Here is a 6,100-nt window from a genome sequence, read left to right on the forward strand (position 1 = left end):
CTTTCCACAGTTTTAGTTACCTGCAGTTACCTCCTGTCCAAAAATACTGAAAAATTCCGGAAATAATTCATTCGTTTTAAATTACACATCATTTTGAGCAGCATGATGAAACCTGCCATTCTGCTCCATCTTGCCCAGGATGTGAGTCTTCCCTTTGTCCAGTGTATCAGTGCTGTATATGCTACCCACCTGTTAGTCACTTAGTAGACTTCTTGGTTATCAGATCAAGTGTAGCGGTATCTCAGTGTTTGTGTTCTTTATTTTACTTAATGGTTCACAGCGTAAGAGTGGTGATGCTGGCAATTTTGGATATGCCAAAGAGAAGCTGTAAAGTGCTTCCTTTAAGTGAAAACATAAAAGTTCTCAATAAGGAAAGAAAAAACACAGTATATATAGGGTCCAGTACTATCCTCAGTTTCAGGCCTCCCCTGGGGGTCTTGGAACATATTCCCTGAAGTGGGGACTACTGCGTGTAAAAGTATGCAGAACAGAATACTAAATCCCCATATACTTATTATTCAACAATTCTCAACTCATAACCAATCTTGATTTATACTACCACCCACTTTCCACATCTCTTATCTTGAAGCATATCCCAGACATTGTATCACTACATCTCTAAATATTTCGATATGTATTTCTAAAAGGAATCTTTAAAAATTACTATGATCACACAAAAATGGTTAATTCCTTAATATCATAAATTAAACAAGCATTCAAATTTCTATCATAAATGTGCCCTTACAAAATTTTTCAAAAAAGCAATTTGAATAATACAGATAAAATCCTGTGGTAGACAACCTCCAAAATGGCACCCAATAATCCCTTCTCATACTGTACTTGGTTAGTTTGTGTGTCTGTGTTAGTCTGTTCTGCACTGCTATAAAACAATACCTGAGGCTGGGTAATTTATAAAGAAAATAACTTTACTTGGCTCACAGTTCTGCAGGCTGTAGAAGCATGGCACCAGCATCTGCTTCTGGTGAGGGCCTCAGGAAGCTTTTTGTCATGGCAGAACGGAAGGAGAGCAGCATTTCATATGGTGAGAAAGGGAGCAAAAGAGATGACAGGCTCTTTTAAACAACCAGCTCTTGTGTGAACTCACATAGCGAGAACTCATTGTCGCAAGGACAGCACCAAGCCATTCATAAGGGATCTACCCTCATGAACCAAACCAGCCCTACTTTCAACATTGAGAATCGAATTTCAACACGAGATTTGGAGGGTACACACATCCAAACCATGTCAGTGACCCACAGTTTGGCCACATATCTGTGTAATATGTCACTTTGGGGGCTAGGTCAAAAAAGGCATTAAAAAACATGGTGGCTTCTGCTTCTTTCTCTCTCAGATTACTTGTTTTAGGGGAAGCCAGGAAGCTCTATGAAGGGGTACATGTGGGGAGGAAGTGCGGTATTCAGCTAAATAGCTAGTGAAGAACTAAAGTGTCCTGCCAATAGCATGTGAAAGTGAATCCTCTAGTACTAGTTAAAACATCAGATGATTACAGTCTCAGCTGATGGTTTGATAACTTCACAAGAGACAATAAACCAGAGCCACTCAGCTATTCTGCTTCTGGATTTTTGACCTTCAAACACTACATGAGATAATGAATGTTTATTGCTTTACATGTTGTATTTTGGGGTAGTTTGTTGTGCAGCAAGAGAAAATTAGTAGACATTCTGGTACTCGGAAGTGGGATGTTATCAAAAACCTAAAATGTAAGTGTGGTTTTGGAACTGGCAGTGAGCAGAAGGTAGAACTTGGAGGAGTTAATGAAAGTTTGAAGAGCTTTGAAGAAATTTTTTTTATAGAAGCATAATAGATAACCTTTGAGGAGGCTGCAGGTGACATCTTAACAGATTTGAAATCTCTTGTTGGAAAGTAGAGGGAAGGAGATCCTTGTTACATAATGGCAGAAAGTTTAGCAAATTTGTTACCCACAGATATGTACAAAGTAGAAAATATGCCTAATTAACTGACTGATCTAGCAAAGGAGATTGCCAGCCAAATGTTAAATATTTCATGTGTATTTTTTCTTGTTGCTTATAGTAAAATGTGTGAGGAGAGAGACAGTCAAAGGAAGAACTGTTAAACAAAAAGGAGCCACGGCTAGGCATGGTGGCTTATGCCTAAAATCCCAGAACTTTGGGAGGCTGAAGTGGGAGGAATGCTTGAAGCCAGGAGTCCAAGATCACCTGGCCAATACAGCAAAAACCAGACTCTATTACAAACAAACAAACAAGTCAAAACTTGCTGGATTTGAAGATTCCTAGCCTGTGCAGATGACAAATGATGCTAAAATTGGGGAATGTCTCCGAGCAAAAAGCAAATCCAGGACACTGCCAAACATAAAGTTGAGGGTGTACTTATAAAGTCCTTTAATAGCTCACAAAGATCTTAAGTTGTGCCTCAGAGTATTTTCATCAAACAACGTGTCTCAGAAAAATCTCTGAATAACATCACAGGTTTTAAAAAAGTTTAAGGGTGTTTTCATCAGCAAAAGCCCGAGGTACAGGAGTTTATGTGGAAGAGATGTGTGGTTGTTGCTTTTGTCTAATGGAGTGAACTCAAAATTCACAAGTGAGCCACAAAGTTTTTAAGAGAAGTCTTTTAGCAGAAACACAGCCAGCCTGGACTGAAAGGCACAGAGAAGACCAAATGGAAAGAAGCTTGTGGGACATTCAAGCTTCTATAGGCAGAAAGCAGGCAGAACTGTAAACAAGAAAAAGAAAGGGTGACTCAGTGAGTAGATCCAAGATCTACTCACTAAGATAATTCTAGCCTTGAAACTTGACCAAGGAACTACCACTGTGCCCAGGTGGGTTTCAGAATTTCCGTGAACCTATGTACCTCCAATGTTCCCTCTTTTTAAATATACATGTCCACATTTATTATTTGATTCATTTTCTATTACATGTGGAAGCAGAGACTATGTCTTTAGTGTATGGGTCTTCACATAAAAAAGAACTCTTCTTGAGGAGCTGTACTTAAGTGCACCTATGAGTGGCATCCACAATTGGAACTGATTTAGATTTCTAGACTTTGAACTAATGGTGTAATAAGATGAGAGCTTTGGAGAGCTTTTGGAGGGGATGAATATATTTTGCAAATCAAGAACTATCAATCATTGGGGCCAAATTGTGACAGCCAGCTTCCCAGTATTCATGCTCTTGTGTAATCTCCTCCCATATATTGTCAGGGAAATGTCTGTGTGACTAACAGTATAAAGTAGAAGTAATGGTTTATCACTTTGAGTGATCACGGTTTCTCTCTTGGATCACCTGTTCTGGAGAAAGCCAGCTGCCACGTTGTGAGAAAACAAGGCAGCTCTAGGAATGAGCCCTCCAGGAAGTGGATCCTCTAACACCAGTCAAACTTTCAGACTACAGCCCAGCCAACATCTTGACTGCAAATTCATGAGACCTTGTGCCAGAATATATGGCTAAGACACCCATGGATCCCAAATCCTAAGAAAGTGTATAAATATTTTTAGATTTAAGCTAGGGTGATTTGTTATACAGTAAGATAACTAATGCAAGTTCACAGGCTGTTTCATATTGAACTAAGTCTCTTGCAATCTACAGTTTTCTCCACTTGTCCTTCTCCCTCTCCCTTTCTCCTGCAACATATTTGTTGAAATTAATTTGTCCCAATATTCTCCAAAATTGGATTTTTCATTTATATTTTCCATTCCAAAATATTACGTTGCGGTAGGTCTCATTGGCTTAAGGTTTTATTGGTGTTTATATTTCCTGCAAATTGGATGGATCTAAATACCTGATTAGTATCAGGGTCAAATTTTTGATAAGATTTTAAAATCAGTAGTGGTGTTTTTCCATTAAGAAGTATATGTTTTCTTGTCATGTTAGCAGCTGTTGAAATGCAATAAATAAATCCATGTGTTCATTAGGAATTTCAAAATGGCAATTTTCTATCACTCCTCCATTTATTAGCTGGAATACGTGTATAAAGAGAACCCTCCCCTCCTCTACTATGTGGTTACCTACAGTTCACATAGAAAAGGCAGGACAAATGCCTACTGAAAAAAAAAACAAACTGGTTTTCAAAATAATGAATTGATGCAACAGCATCTTCTACTGTCGACCAACTAAACGCTGTTTTACAATCATTACGTACTCATAGATTTAAAGACGCTTGATATGTTCCAATCAATTGGCATTTACTGTCCTTATTGACACTCAAATGGTCTCATCTATGGCCAGAAGGATGCTTTTCAGTTGTCTCCTGAGTCCATTTGATATGACACCCTCATAGTCTATAATAGCTTCCTTGCTATCTAGCACAACACCAGGCTCATCTTGTACATTTCCTGTGCATGACTGAAATTAACCGCTATTCCAAGGGATTATGGAGTCTTTTGAACAGGGGTTTTTAACTTTAACGTTTTGGACATACACATTTCCCTTTATACATATTACATTTCCCTACTATAAGATCATAAAAATATTTTGCAATCTTTCTTTTGAAGGTTTAATGTTTTCCTTTCACACTTACATCTTAGTCACCTGAAACTACTTTTTCTGTATGGTATTAGGTAGGGAGGACCAACTTCATTTTTCCCCCTATGAATATCCAGCATTTAAATGCTCTAGCTTTTCCTGCTGGTACGCAATGCCATCTCTGCCATAAGTCAAGATTCCTTACAATCAGGATTCCTTATAAATCAATTTTTCCATCTCTAAGTAGTATTACAATATCCTAATTACTATGGTTTTAACAGATTTATTGAGGTACAATTCACATACCAATTTACTCATTTAAAGTGCACAACTGAATTCATTTTAGTATATCTACAGAAACGTGCAACTACACATTTTAGAACTCTATTGCCTCAAAAAGAAACCGCACCCTTTAGCTATCACTACCTTGGGCCCCCATCACCCCAAACTTTGCAAGCCCTAAACAACCACAATCTATTGTCTCAATACATTTCCTACTTTATACATTTTATTTAAATGGAATCATACATGGTCTTTTGTGACTGGCTTCATTTCAGCATGCTTTCAAGGTTTATCCACATTACAGCAGGTATTAGTACTTCATTCCTTTTGCGGCCAAATATATCCCATTATATAAATGCGTCACTTTTTGAGTATCTTTTCATGGATAAACATTTTATCTTTTGATGGATATTTGAGTTGTTTTTATGTTTTTGCTGTTATGAATATCTACAAGTCAATTCCATCTTAAATTTGCTTCTGAAATATCCTGAATTCTGCTCTTTGTCATAGAGACTTTAGAATCAGTTTGTCAAGCTCCTTGATAAACTCATTTGGGATTTCTATTGCAATTATCTTCATTGTGTAGGGGAGCATTGCCATCTTAACTTGAGTCTTTTAATAATTGAACATGGCAATTTTAAAATTAGATATTTTTAAATGTCTGCCAATAGTTTTGTAATTTTCTACAGACGTCTTCTATACCTTTTGTTAATTACCTTTAGATAATTTATATTTTCAAAGCAATATAGTAAATGGTATGTCACAAAAATCATTTTCTAACAGTTCATTTCTGCTGGAGAGAAATGCAATTCACTTTTGTATACTGATAGTCATATCAGTCTGTTTTCACACTGCTATACATACTGAAGACTAATTTATAAAGAAAAGGGGTTTAATTGGCTCATGGTTCTGCAAGCTGTACAGGAAGCACAGTGGCTTCTGCTTCTGAGGCAGCTTCAGGAAGCTTCCAATCATGGTGGAAGGCAAAGGGGGAGCAAGAGCAAGAGACGGGGAGAGATACCACACAATTCTAAATTACCAGATCTCCTGAGAACTATTTCAGTTCTCAGAACTATTTAGTACCAACAGGATGGTACTAAACCACTAATAAGAAACCCATTCCCATGATACAATCTTCCACTAGGCCTCACCTCCAACATTGGGGATTACAATTCAACATGAGATTTGGGTAGGGACACAGATCCACATCATATCAATAGTATATTCAGAATCCTTGCAAAGCTCTTAAATAATTTATCTGTAGACTAAGTTATGTTTATTTCCAATTTTTAATCTTTTATTTTTCTTGCCTTATAATGCTGGCTAGGATCTCCAACATAGCACCTGTTCCTGAT

This window comes from Chlorocebus sabaeus, chromosome 4, assembly GCF_047675955.1.
Source record: "Chlorocebus sabaeus isolate Y175 chromosome 4, mChlSab1.0.hap1, whole genome shotgun sequence".
NCBI classification, from domain to species: Eukaryota; Metazoa; Chordata; class Mammalia; order Primates; family Cercopithecidae; genus Chlorocebus; species Chlorocebus sabaeus.